Genomic DNA, 15,911 nt, shown 5'->3' with positions numbered 1-15,911 from the left:
ATCACTTTTACCTCCAGAAATAATCTTAATTTGGATAAAAAGATGGTTAATTTTATCAAAAATAAAGATCTCGAATAAAAGTTAAATGTTTTAATTTAAATGACATCTCAATGACATAAAATTAGAACAAGTATTAATATTTATATAAAAGAGGGAATTAATAATGTGGGAAGAATAGAGAAAAGAGAAAAGAGAAAAGATTAGAGAAAGAAGAAAAGAGAAAACTAGATAATTAAGGGGAAGAAAAAGGCCTTGGCTACATCGAAAAGCCTAAGCAAGAAAATCTTCCTCAAGTACACTATCAAAGTATGGGATATGAGCAAATTTCTCTTGTATTATTTGACATATTGATGACTTGACTTCATAAATGCTATTTTGAATACTTTATGAAAAATGTTAAAAATGGTTATATTTGCTTGCTAGGTATTCTTTGAAAATTGAATGGTATATGTAAATGTTTTGATGCATCTAATTAAAATTTGTTGAAAATGCAATATATGTCAAAATATTTATGTAATACTTGATAAATGCATAACTAACCTAAAAATCTATTTTTCTATCTACAAATGTATATATATGTAGATGGGTTGAATCGTTCGATGGCAAGAAGGAGATTGTTGAATGAAGAAATATATAGATTTTGAATATGAAACATATATAGTTAAACATCTTGTTTAGTTTGGTTTCACATCATGAATCTATGTTCTTGTAAGCTGTTAATCTACATAGGTTTCAGTTTGTTAAGATTTTATATGAAAATGAATCCCTATGTAATAATCTGTAAACCATTGAAGGGATGAGATATAAGTAAACTTTGACACGAATGTTTGGAATGAAATGCCTATATTTTGTAACACTTATTATTTTGCCATAAACGGAGTTATTGTTTTATGATTTTGTTCTTAATATATTTTTTTCCAGAAAATAAAATGTGTGATTGAACTTTTGATGAAAGAATCATAAAAAAAATGATTTTTTTACATTTAGTTATTAATTTTTCTGTGAAACCTGTCTAAATAGTTCAAAACAAAACAATATATAAAGCAGCCCATTTTTTCGCTTTCTGAAAATGGTAGAAATTTTATTAAATTATAAGAAATTTAGACGATAGTTAAGGAAGTATAATTTCTAATAAACTTAGTTTCACATTCATTCAATTATTTTGAAAAAAAATATGTTCGATTTAGTAGTGATTGCGCAATATAGTCATTCGGTTAGACCAATTGACTTAGAGTCAAATTCGGGAAATTCAAACGTTTATAAAATAAAATGATTTTTGTTTATAAATAGGAAAAAGTGTAAGGGTTTGATTAGTCAAGTATCTAAAATATAAAAGTGTCACAGTAGAAATGAAATTGTGGAGATTTGGTTAAACAATATTATTTGAAGTTGATAATTTTACATTGTCATCTTGTGGGTGTAATAGTTTTTGTGAAATTTTTATGAATTTTGATGATCATTTGGATATTTTAAATATTTAACTTTGAGGGGATGTTAAGTGACAACCATATTAAGGAAAAACTCTAGGAGTTTGTTAAGACTAAGGGTTTGCTAAAGATGGTTGAAGTAAAAAAGTATAAAATAGTAATATTACTTAGGTTCGATCTAAACATGTTAGCTAGAATGAAACTTTGATAATCACCTTTAATTAGCATGGTTTTAGAATAAATTATTATATTTTTAAATGGATTAATGGCTGACATCTCTAGTAATCATTGAGTTAACTTAATCAAAAGAAAATGTGTTAAGGGGCTTACTAAATGAGTCGAGAGGAAGGAAATTAATTTAACAAAGAAAGTTGAATTCATTATTATAATTTTTATAAAAAAAAATTCATAATTTTGAATTTAATAACACTCTCGAAATATCAAAAAAAAGTGGAATGTCATAGTTTTCTTTCTCTTAGATAATGTTACTAGCTCTTAAGTCCTATTTTTATTTAAAGATTACATCTCTAACTAGGGTCGGCTCAACGAGAAGACTATCGAGACAAGTGTTTAAGGCCCCCAAAATAGGGGGCCAAAAAGATTTCAAAAGTCAGTTATTATTGTCCAAAATTATTTTATTTTTAATTAATAATTAAAAAAGAGAGAAATAATTATAAAAAATAAAAAAAAAATTTAATTTTTTGTTAAGGGGTTGAGTCCCCTAAATTGATAATGGCCTAGGCTTCCAACCCCTTGAGCCGACCCTGTCTCTAGCTTCATAGCCTCTAGCCGCTTTTCTTTGTTCTCATGAGTTATGGTTCTGGTTCTCCCCTATCAGTAAGCATCACATTATCAGATCGAGACTGTCTCCCTGAAGGTTGTCTAGCTCTATATATAGGTAGGACCTCCTTAATTGATCTTCTGCTTTTGTGTTAGACTGTTGTTATTGTTACTCTAGATCAATTGCTGTGCTTTCAACCTTTAGTTTCAATATATCCACAGCCAAATCCATGTTCATTGCTGATATCAAATCTCATTTCAGGCTGGAAACAACTATCTGAATCACCTTTTTTAAATATGGAATCTTTATATTTCTGCATATCTTCAATTGCCTAGCCCTCAATAAAAACAATATCCTTGGCAATTGAATCCCAAGGTCTGTATCCAGAATTATCATGACTATAGCAAGGAAAATACACTACTTTGACTTGTAGTCAAACTTCGACCTCGTATCCTTCAAAATGTACATACAAGTAACACACCCAAATACCTTCTAGTGATTGTAGAAAATTTTCTTTTCTAACCATATCCTTTTTGAAACATTAGTATTCAAATAAGATAAAGGTGAAAGATTAATTAGATTCATTGCCTCACCCCAAAAGTCTTTGACAATTTTACATGTGAAAGCATATATCTCACTATTTCTAGTATGGTACGATTCATCATTTCTACTATATAATTTTTTTGAGAAATTTTTAAAATAATCATTCGATGCTATATACCTTGACTTTTGCTGTAGTTAATCAATGGTTCCATTTACTCACCACCATTATTTGTTCAAATGCACTTCAATTTTCTACTCATCTGTCTTTTAACATTGGCATGAAATTCCTTAAATACGTATTGTATTTCATTTTAGATTTAAATGTATGTGCCCAAATTTTTTTTTAGAGAAATCATCAACAAATGTGACAGAGTACAATACACCATTAATTATTTTAGTTGTCATGGGACCACTAACATCAAATATATTATGTCTCAAGAATGTAATTTCAGTAAAATAATTTTTAAAATGAAGTTTGCGTTGCTTACTTGCCAAGCAATGTTCATAGTGTTTAATGCAACTCCTTTTAACACTTGGCAATAGATGGGTCCTAACTAACAAACTTAGACCTTTTTTTTAACTTATATGTCCATGAATTTTGTGCCATAAATCTGTCATCTAATCACAGTCTAAATTATTCAATTTTACACTGTATAACTTTGTTTGCATCAAATAAAGTGAATTGTACTTTTGACCTTGGGCATAATAAGAGAATCTTGATGAAATTTCTACTTCCCTTTACTAAGATGTCATTATACCCTTAGTCATCAAGCTGTCCAATAGAAATTAAATTTAGTCTAATTTTTGGTACATATCTAACGTCTTTAAGCGCTAACTTGCAATTTGTGATAATCTCCAAGTAACATCTCTCATGCCTATGATTTTCAAAACACTATCATATTTTATTCTAATAATGCCAAAATCACTTATTTGATAAGATGAGTTGATAAGATGAGAAGACTTTCATTCTTGAAATAATATGAATAGATGTACCGTTTTCAATAATTTGATCTGACTGGTAACATGAGAAATTTATCATATTCTCGTTATCAATAATAATAACAATAATCTCTTTATAAGTATATGTAACTATTTATTTGTTATTATTTTCTATATTCTTGTCGCCTTTCTTCATTTGAGAGTTTTTTCACTTATAACAATTTTTCTTTACCTAAACCTTCTTATAACACCAATAATACTCAACATTCTTTCTTGATTTGGATTTGTTTCTAAAATTCCTTCTGTAATTCTAACTTCTTGTTTAGTTTCTCTCCTAATTTTAAGAAACTAGGGTCTCTGGATGAGATAATGAACAATTTATGTTCTCCTTGTTTTTTCTTATTTAATATGCTATTTTTCATCTAACTCATAAGTAACATCATTGGATTCTAAATTACTAACTATAACTACCAAAGTTTGCCAATTGTTTGAAATGGAGTTTTTAAGAAACGATGTCTATATCTCATCATCAAAATTAATGTTCACGTTGCCAAGTTAATTAATCAGTGTTTGCATCTCACTAAAGTGGTTAGTCATGAGATTACATCTTTATATTTCAAATTCATCAATTTACACATCAATAAAGATTTATTGTTGGACATTTTTCTACCATCAACTCTTCTAATTTAATTCATAAACAAAAATCTAAAGTTTCATTCTCCATATGATTATAAACATTGTTGTTAACTTCAACGATAAAACTCATACGCTTTTGATGGTAATAAAATATTTTTATATCAAAATGTATCTCTATCTAAATTTATTAAAATTTATCAAGACAAAACCATCTAAATATTGTTGACTATTAGGATGGTTGACCGAAATGACACGAACGCTAGATAGAGTGCTTGGGTTTGAATAAGAGTTTTAAATTCTATAGTCTAAGGAAGTCTAGTCAACCAACTATTCTAGTTTGGTCAATCAAATCTCAACATAATGTTACTATAAACTTCTCTATCGACTGCTTTGCTCTTCTTAGTCGACCAATTTTGTCTAGAATCATAAGACACACAAAGGTTATCATGTAGTTGACTAAAATATCAACTTTGGTCAATTAAATAAGTCCAGAATGTTTTAGGAACCGATTTAATTGACCAATGTAAAAAATTAATCGATCAATATTAGACAATAAGTTATAAATCTTTTTTAACACGAAATTTTAGTCGACCAAAGGTTAGTGTTTGGTCAATCAAAGTTTTACAATAGCCTAAGTAAGACTTATCACTGGTTGTTTGATCGACCAAATAACATATGTTAGTTGACTAGACTCGTCCAAAATAGTTTTCTAGCTTATCCAGGAAGATATTTAGTCAACAAATTGTGATTTGGTTGATCAAATGCTATCATCTCCAAAGTTTTTCTTCTTCCATCTTTTTGATTATTTTTTTTTCTTTCTTTTAACCATTAATATTTTATCCATTTTAAGGATTTTTTTTCTATCTTTTCTCTTGAAAAAAACATTTTTCTCTTTTAACAAATGACAAAACTATAGATTTTTCATATCATTAATGGTTTACATAAAAATGTGTTATGGCAACCTGCCTCTTATTTTTTAGCTGAAAGACTTTGTTTAAGATTTCAAATATATTTTCTTTTCTTTCTAATGTTTCCCTTTAAACGGAATATTGTGTCATATGAGAAAACCCATTAAAATCTCAAAAGCTCAATCTCACACTTTGGGCTTTTAGGATTTAAGGTGTAAATTTCTCCAAAAACTCGGGGGTCTTATGTAAAACATAAACTAGATAATTCTGACATCCAAAATTTTTTCTAGAAAGATAAACATCATCTATAAGAGATAAACATTATCCGTAAGAATACTAATCCTAATATGATTAGAAAATGTCAAGATAAATATTATCTGTAAGAATTCTAATTCTAACTAAATTAGGAAATATCAAGATAGATGTTATGTTTGATAATTCTAATCCCGGACTACTTAAGATTACTCTACACTCCTATATAAATAAGTAGACACTTATTTTAAAAAAATGTACGTCTTTGATACTGGTATAAATTTTCTTATACAATTTTTAGTAATTTCAGTGTTTGACTTAAGTATCAGAGGCACAAGGAACCTCCTGCGCCTTCTGACTGTTTCTTTCCTTATAGATTCAAGCGGCCAGACGATAACGTTTTTATTCAAATAAATTTATTGTTGTGTCTCAACAATAACAATTGATACCGTTTGTGGGAAACGTTCAAAAAGCCTAAGGATACTAAAATGGTTCTAACATTATCTCAAGCCACGAGTAACATAAATGACGAAAAAGGTCCTAATGTAGATAACCCTCCTAATAGTAATATTGTAATATTTCAGGATCCACGAGAATAATCCTGTAACAATCCGTTAATGGGTCTAAAATTTTATGAGAAATATGGTTTTATTATGTGTGATGCATTTCAGGCATTGTTCAAATGAAATGGGTCAAAATATTTTATGTGTTTATAAAAAGAAAAATTAATGAAAATGTTAATTCATAGGAAAAATGAAATGTATGTGAAAAATTAAAATGAAGTATAAATTGAGTTTATCATGTTAAAAAATGGGTTGGGCCAATGATTGAAAGGCCTAAATGCAACGGATTGTTGGAAGATTTAAAATAAACCCATCTCTAATGGATTTGGGCTTGGGCCATGTGCAATATAAATGGAGATTTAAACAAAAGAAATGAAATGGTAAAGGACCAAAATGGGCTTGGGCTTATATGTGTGTGTGCGCAATTAAGGGACAAATGTAGAATGGGGAAAAAGGGTGATGGGAGGGGTAGACGTGAATGCTATGCCCCCTTCCTTTTCTTGTCTTGTTTTTTTTTCTTTTTCACTTCATCTCTACCCCCTTTTCCCAACATCTTTTTATTATCTTCCTTTCTTCTTCAATTTATTCTTCTTTTTCTTCCATTTTTTTTTGTATTAGAGCATCAAGAAGGTGGATTTCCAACTCTAGCAGGTTGCTTCTTCTTCACCTTAGTTTAGGCTTCAAAGGCAAGTTCCTACTTTTCTTCTTCTTTCAAGAAAACATTCAATATTTATTTCTTCTAAATGATGGCTGAAATGTTTATTTTGTATAAATGATCATGGCTTTTATCCTTGTGGTAGTCTTGAGGACCATTTTTGCAGTTAATGAATTTTATTCCATTTCTTTCAAAATTTATGAGTTTTCTCTTAAAATGTTGTTAAGTCTCATTGATAGTCTCTATGGGGTTTGTTCACCTCGTGTTTTCCTTTAAGGAATGGAATTTGTGGGTTAGGAAATCAGCTATGGGTTTGACCGTACCTTATGTGTTCTTTTGTTTCGCATTCGTGTTTGTTCGTAACCCTTGTCACGACTTTGATTGACTGAAGTTGCCTTTTCGATCGACCTAAGTCATCCAGTAGCTTGTGTGTAGATTCAGTTGAAGGGTCAGTTGACCTAAGATTATGAATAAGCATTTTGCCTAACTTCGGTCGACTTAAATCAGAGTTTGATTGACCTAAGCTTAGAAACCTTCATTCTAGGCAACTTCAGTAGACCTAAGTTAGATTTTGATCGACTAAATATTAAAACCCAGCATTTTACCCAACTTCGGTCGACTTAAGATAGTCATTTTAGCACCCATATTTTTTCAGCACGAGGAGTTATGCGCACCTTGCTTTCTTTTGGGCATAACTCTTTGTAGAAATATTGGAATTAAGATTTGCTTTTTGCGTTGTAATCTAGACTCGATAATATTCAATTTGGTGTAGGATTTGAACCATTTGGGCAACTATTGAGCCTGTGGGATTCCTTTGAAAAGTATGCTTGATTTGTAGCTTTCTCCTTCCTTAAAATTAGTTTCTATTTAAATGTTGAATTGTGTGAAATAACCAAGAATCTTAGTGGGCAAAAATTATCGTGATGAACTCTACTTAAATGCTAAATGATGTAAGTAGACTTAAGGGCTTTGGAAGTAATACAGGAATGATAATGTGGTTATATGATTGTGTGAATTAAGTTGTGAAGTGCGTATAAAAATTTCTAATACATTGAAATGTCCCTATAATTGTATGATAGATAAGGGCCTTCGGTAAAGGAAATACACCCATAAAACACTAAGAATATTAACCATAATATGCCTTATGATTGTGATTATATAAGTTGCATTTGAAATTGATTATGATGGTGGGATTATGACATATATGAAATATGCTAAGCTTTGCAGTAATTACTATTGTGCATTCATAGTATGGTCATGTGTATGAAGCTATGTTTTAAGAGCTTGCATGTATTAAGGTATTTAATTGTGTAATACCTTGTATTGGCATAAGGTTCCCACGTAATTTCGAGGAGCTTAGGATACCGAAAAATGGGTTTAATAGCAAAATAAATCATTGAATCAGTTGTAGGGAGTACCCCGGGGCTTAGATGCCTAAAGAAAATGGTACATCAGTATCAAGTATTCCGAGATAAGATTTATGGCATAGAAAGAAATCAGATTTGAAACGGTTTCAATACAGCTAGGATTTAAGTTGAGGAACTAAATGATGGTAAGGGATTTTCGGGAAGTCAACGGGACCTCGAGTAAGGCTATATTAAATATAAGAAACAACCCTTAAGAGGTTTCGAGAAGAAACATAAGGATTTTCAGTCAGCATATGATCTTACGTATAATCGGGCTGTAATTTATTGATTTTGGTTGAGAAAGGTTGAAACGGTGGTTTTTCTAGATTTTTAGGGGTGAAATGAAGATTTTGGAACTTATGGGGCTTAGTGGAATAGTTGGATAATTCAGGGGCGTGAGGATAAGGGCCAAAATGCAAAAGAAAGTTTCAAGGGGGTCAAAATGCATTTTTTGAAAACCTGCACAAGCATGGCAAATCTGACCGCAAGCTTGGCTGGAAAATCCGAAGAAATGACAGCTAAATTTCGTCAGGGCATGGCCAAGGATGGTCTAAGAGGCATGTGGGAGAAGCTATAGCTGGTGATTGGCCACGTGGGGGTTGGTTTTGGCTTATAAATAGCGAGGGGTTTTGGCCGATTTTAGAGCAACAAATTGCTCGAGCTTGAGGGCAAATTGAAGGAAGCCAATAAGGGGCTTTTGATCCTTGGGGTAAGATGAGAGTTTCTGGAGATTTTCGTGGGTTTTCGAGGTGGTTCGAGGGTGGCTGGAAAGGCGAGGCGATCCACCAAGCCTCGCCTACAACTGCCTGATCGGGGTCTTTTTCGGTGTGTTTTCGGCCGGAGGTTGGTGCCATCTTGATCAACTAATTGAGAGCTTCAAGGGGGTACCCTCAGATCGGCCATCGGAGCTATCATCGACGGCTGGAATTCAAAGAAGAATGTGGCATGTGAGTTGCACGGGCCACACTCCATGCACAACCACGCGCCAGGCGCGTGAGAAAGGTTATTTCGATAATTTTTCTTCCAGTATTTTTCTATATTTATTTTAGGAATTATTGTGTTGAAAAATTTGGAGAAATGTTTTGAGGAAATAATTATTTTTGAATGATCAAGGAAGAAAATAAAAGAAATTATGAAAAATTGAGGAAAATAGATTTTGATGCTAAATATGGTGTTTAGGGAGTATTGTGGCACGAGGTTGAGTATAAGTACGAGTGTTGTGATTTGGCTTGCGAATCGAGGCGGTGCATGAGGATCGAGGCGATCCGAATACGTTCAAGGTGAGTGGTTTTACCGGAAAAACTTGTTTGTGGCATGTGAATGGTTTACTGTGAGTTGTTCAATCAAATTCTTGTGTATATTCTTGTTACTTTTGATCACTTTTGATTTACTGTGAGCGGTTGGTTTCATGCGATGGTTCATCCAAACGATTATTTACACATGTATTGAATTTTGTACGATAAATTGCATACATTGAAATGTTGATTTTATGTTATGCATGTTATGATTTTCGGCATTGGCATGTTATGTGTTGTTCATGTGGGACGTGGGTTGTTAACCTATGATGTGACCTTTGAGTGACAACACTCGGGATGTGTGTCGAGGATTAATGCTATGTGACCCACTTGGTACGTGGTTGAGACGGACTTCACCCTACAGTACTCAAGTGGTGGGGTTGAGAGTGGACACCACCCCAGGTTCCTTTGAGCAATATCATTAATACCGAGGTGTAGTTGATTCCGGGGATAGTACTGATGTGATACTCTTGGGACTAAGGTTGCGTTGGGTTTTGGAGTGCTTTTGAGTAGGAGCGTAATGCCTACTAATGACAATGGGGTAATTCCCGGGTTCATATGTCGAGGTTGTCCCTCTTAAGCAAGATTGTATTTGCCAATGGGTTGATGTGGTCGTGTCGCATTTAGAGAGATTGTATTTTTCCTGGTTAGGGCTAAGTACTGTGTGGGATTCTCTTAGGATAGGCCATGTTAGGATTTGTCGGTTTTATATATGATTTTGCATACATTCATGAAAATGTTTTTGAACTCTCATTTAGATGATTCAGCATCTAATTTGGACTATGTCCCTGAAATATTCAAACGTTCCAAATAAAAGCAGTGGCGCTAAGGGAAAAGATGTCGTCGAGATATAGCTGCTATGTTTAGTTTTCGTAGGTTTTTGTCTATGATTACGATGTTCAGAGATTATGTAATATTTTGATATTTTCATGTGAAACATCGATTCAGTTATTTGACTGTAAATGAAATTTGTCGGTTATATATCATTGAGGTTTTTCTCTTACTTCCGCTGATGTGATTGATAATACCTGTCATAGTCTATTAATTTTTAAATTTTGATATGCTAAGAAGGTATAATCAGGATTGTCGAGAAATGATTATGATGAGGGTATGTATATTGAGAGGCTTATGTTGTGTGTATGATGTTGGAAAAAAAAAATATATTCCCGAAATCTCGAGGTAATGTGCGTTCTGGAAAAACGGGGCATTACAAATTGTGTAATGACATACACATGAATTGCATAAGAAATGTTTGATTGTAATTGAACATGAGGATATGAAGATGAAATTATGCATATCTTGTATGATGTTGTGTCCGTGTAATTATACCACATGGTGATAGTGGTCGTGGAAATTGGGTTGTGATTGTGATATGTAAGACTGGAGGGTTTGAGTCCCACAACAGCTATATCTTGTGATGCATAAGACTGGGGTGTTTGAGTCCCATAACAACTGTATCTTGTGATGCATAAGACGGGGGGTTTGAGTCCTACAATAGCTTGTGATATTGATGTGATTGCGAGTACTTCGGCATATGATGATAATGGAGGTGGATATGATACTAATGGGTGTGATATGAGAGCCTTGGGCTTATGTTATTGATTTGGTAGCATGTCCTTGGCTGCTCACAGGATTATACTCAGGGTCTTGGGCACCAACATATGCATTTTATATAAGCCCCAAGGACCATATGTGTGCCTCTATGCATTTATGTTATGGCTGGGTAACGTGTTAGATAATCGCATGACATGGATTGTGTGTCGTTTATGTACATATGATTCATGTGATTAAAGGGGCCTTGTGTGCCAATCTGTTACACATGTGCATGGTTGCCTTATGGGATTAAAAATGTGTTTTGATAAAATGTAAAAAATTGTATTTCTTTGAAGATGTTATCAAGTGTAGAAGGCATAAATTTAATTGATGTCTAGATGTTGAGTAATGATTTTCCTTGGCTCTAGGTTATTCATGCATTCATATATCGAGCTATTGATGTTTTCCTTTGCTATATACTTGCTGAGCCTTGTGGCTCACATTTATTTCTTTTGTCATTCCAGGAAAGGAGAAGATAGTTATTTAGGGCGAGTCCTGATTAGATATGTATAGAGATGTTCCGGCCTCAAGATCCATAGGTATAGTTTTGAGGGCATAAGTAAAGTACTTCATTATGTATCTAAAATCTTAATGCCTTTTATTTCGAAAATGTATGAGTGGTAAGCCCAAGATGATAGTGTAAAGAATGATGCATAATTTATTTTGGCTCCTATTGTTAGTGAGCAAATACAAAAATAAATTTTTTTGAGTAATTTGTGTATCTGTATCCATTTTGAATGGACATTTTCTCGGACTTTCCATACTAGCGGGTAAATCTAGGAATGGGCCCTGACAAATCTAGTCTTAATCAGTATGATCATCATGATTTCAAAATCCTCATCACTTTTTGGTTCGAGCCCGATTGTCCCCTATGCTCAAACTGGGGAGCCGACGATATTATTCTAAAATGACATTAAGGTTTTATTCAAGATGATTGACTTTTATATAATAGTTCATATGTAAAACCAATATATGATACTATTTAACACTATCATTCCATTCTAACCCTAATTTATGTGGTTGGCAAGTGCAAGGAAAGCATGTTCAAATTGCAAATTACAAAAGCCTTATTATTTAAAACCTAGTATCGAAGTGTGAAATATGAGAGAATGATCTAAGCTCATTGTCCAAAAATCTAGCATAAAAAATGCAGAAAACATGAAAATAATTTGAGATTAGAAATGCAGAAAGTGTGAAAATGATCTAGAATCAGAAATCCAAAAAGCGTGAGAATGATCCAAAATCAGAAACACAAAAGTGTGAGAATGATATGAAATCAAAAATGCGAAAAACGTAAGAATGATCTAGAATCAAAACTCAAAAAGTATGAGAATGATTTGGAATCAGAAACGTAAAAAGTGTGAGAATGATCCAAAATCAAAAACTCAAAGTGTGAGAATGATCTAGTATCAGAAATAAGGGCAAACCATAACACAATCTACTCTTTCCTCTTAGAAACTCGAATGAAAGAATGGGGAGCAATTGTTGTGTTACAGGAAAAAGCCCATTAAAAGACCAAAAACCCAAAATAACTCTTTGGGTTTTAAGGTGTAAATTTCTCCAAAAACAGGGGGTCCCATGCAACACAAATGGGGGCCCCTATGCAACACGCAAATTAAATAATTTCGATATCCAAAAATTTCTCCGGGAAGATAAACATCATCTATAAAAGATAGACATTATTTGTAAAAATTCTAATCCTAAAAAAATTAGAAAATATCAAGATAGACGTTATCTGTAAGAATTCTAATTCTAATAGGATTAGGAAATGTCAAAATAGACGTTATATGTGATAATACTAATCATAGACTATTTAGAATTATTGCATACCCCTCTACAAATAAGCAAGCACTAATTCTAAAAAGTATGTCTCTAATACTGGTGTAAATTCTGCTTTATAATTTCCTAATTTTAGTGTATGACTTAAGTATTGAAATGTTTGCACGGAGACTCTTCCACGCCCTCTAACTATTTCTTTCCTTGTAAATTCAAGCGGCCAGACGATGATATTTCTAATTAAATAAATTTATTATTATATTTTGACAACACTTATAAATTCCTTTTAACATATGTTGGTCCTTAAGGTATGGCCACTCAAGAGGGGGTGAATTGAGTGTTTAAAATTTTTCTCTCTTTTAATGAATATTTTTTATTAATAATTATTTAAGAATATATATTTCATAAATATAATAAATTATATTTGAAATTAATAATTAATGTAAGTCACAAAATATAACAAGAATAAATAATATGAGTCACAACACAATTTATAGTGGTTCGGTGTTTCCATACACACCTAATCCACTCTCCCAATGTTTAACCACCCTAGGGGTCCCACTAAATAAAATCACCAAATTTTCCACACTAACTTATTTTGAAAACTAGATACACACCTAGATTATAATGTGTTCTAGGCAACCACTACACCAAGATTTTTTTCTAATTTACCTTGGAATCTAGATTCACCTAGATTTTAATGGTTTTAGGAAACTTATACAATCCACAATAGTAATTTAAATGTTACAAATAATTTGTCCACACTTGGACACAAATAAGCAATTAAGAACAAATTATACAAGACAATAATATTTAAATAAATAAATTTATAATCTCAAATGAAAAAGTTCAGATTTGTTGTAAAAGACTTGAAGAACTTTTCTCCCTTTCCATTGTGGCTTTTCGGTGGATGTGCAATAATATTTCGAGAGCCTCGAATTATTTGGATGCTTTGCTTGAGAGCGTTTGAGAGCTTTCGAGTGCTTTGAATATGCAATGGAAACACTTAGATACTCAAAAAATGAGTTTAAGGGGGGGTATTTATAAGATTTTAGCCACTAAAGAAAGGGTTAATATGAAGTTTGAAATTCAAAAAATGTTTAAACTTTCTCAAATAATAAGAAAACACGTCTCACCTTTAATTTAAAATAAATTTACTTTTTGCATAAGAAATCAAGATTTGAAAATTCAAATATAAGCTTTTGAGACATAAATAATTAAAACAAGAAAACATGTCTAAAAATAATCTCCTTTAATTTAAAATAAATTTATTTTTTGTATGAGTGAGAGAAAACATGTCTAAAAATAATTCTCTTTTAATTCGAAATTTAAAAATTCAAATATAAGTTTTTGAGACATAAATGATTAAAATAAGAAAACATGTCTAAAAACAATTCTATTTTAATTTAAAATAAATTTACTTTTTGCTTGAGTAAGAGAAAATATTTATATCATAAAAATATTTTTGTTAATCATCAAAATTTAATTAATATGAGCAAGTTGGCTCAACAACATATATTCGAATAACCAATATGAAAATGATGTAAATCTACATCTTATATTTTGCAGTATTCTCTTTATCTAATTCTCTTTAATGATTAACTACAGTAGAATAGCCATTTCTTGACTAACTTTTTTTAAATGAAGTTCTAATATCTGAAAAGCTGAAATGAAAAGAGACAAATGACCCCTATTTGCAATCTAATAAAACATAGACTAATTTCAATTTCAAAATTAATCAAGAGAGATGTTTGATTCAACTACTGTTTTCTCTATTCTTTATAGTATTTAAGGCCTTCAACCATCATCATTTAAACTCACTTATTGCTCTAAAGTTGCGAAAAAAAAGAGAATAGGGTGTTCAAAAATTTCTCTAGCATTCAAGTATGGTGTACAACTTGGTTGGTACTCTTCCTTCATCTTGGGTTGACTGTCCTTACGTGGCCTTCGATGCTCGTGCCCTTGATTACGCTAGGGGAGGTAAATCACATATTGAGTCTTTGGCACTTGCATAGGGTAAGAATCGAACTCGCAACCTACTGAATTGACATTAACATATTGCTCATCTGACTGCTCGACTTATGCCCTGAGAGCTACACTTCCTTCATCTTTGTAGTTATAAAAAGCTTATAAGTTAAGAGTTATAATTTTTACACCTTATTTGTAGTTTGTATCTCACTTAAGTAAGGGTTTATTTACTTGCCTCAATTTTATACTTATTGTGGGAGAGAACTTATATTAGATTTTATAGCTCTTAACAAAAGTTGGGGAAATTTCTTTGATACGTAGAGGCTATTTGGCTTAACGGTTTGACTGCTTATAAGATACTTATGCAGCTTATAAGCTATATGACATTTTATAATGAAGTGTTTGGCAATAACAATCAATTTAAAAGCTATGTAACTTAAAAGCGATTGTAATAGCGTTTTACAAAAGCTGGTGCCCCCAGCTTTGGCAAAAAATGCTACATAGTTTATCGACGAAAATACTATTCTGCCCTCAAGTTACATCTTCTTGTCCTCCTTTACTTTCTTCTCCCATCATATTCCTTTCGCTTCTGACCATTACTATCGCTACCGTTTCCGTCGTCGCCCCTCCTCCAGATCCACTACTGTCATCGTCCCTTCTCCAGATTCGCCGTTGCCGTCGTCTAGTTGGGCTGCCGCAAGCCGCCGTTAGGTTGGTAGGTTGCACCATCGCCTCAATCGTCGGCCGTCAATCGTTGTTCTTCTCGCTGCGTGTAGCATGTATATATATAATAGCAATAAACATAATATATGTTATACGTATATATATTTTTAATAATTATGTATAATTTATTAATATTTAATAATAAAATTTTACATCATTCAATATTATGTCTATTTTGATCTTTTTGTCAAGTTTTGATAACTTATCGGCTCTTTCAAACCAAACACATAAATATTAATTAATAGTTTAAAAGCACATTTATACAAATACATTATCAGCTTAAATGCTACCTAACTTTTAACTTGAAAGCTAAATAACTCAAAAACTATGAAAAAAAATGATAAGCCAAATAGCCTATTAGTGAAACCCTCAAAGTTTTGGCTTAAGAAGAGAAGACTTGAGCTTTAGTAAGGCAAGCCTCTATAAAAACTTATTGTGTTGTGATT

This window comes from Diospyros lotus, chromosome 9 (genome assembly GCF_014633365.1).
Source record: "Diospyros lotus cultivar Yz01 chromosome 9, ASM1463336v1, whole genome shotgun sequence".
NCBI lineage: Eukaryota > Viridiplantae > Streptophyta > Magnoliopsida > Ericales > Ebenaceae > Diospyros > Diospyros lotus.
This window is presented reverse-complemented; position numbering follows the sequence as displayed.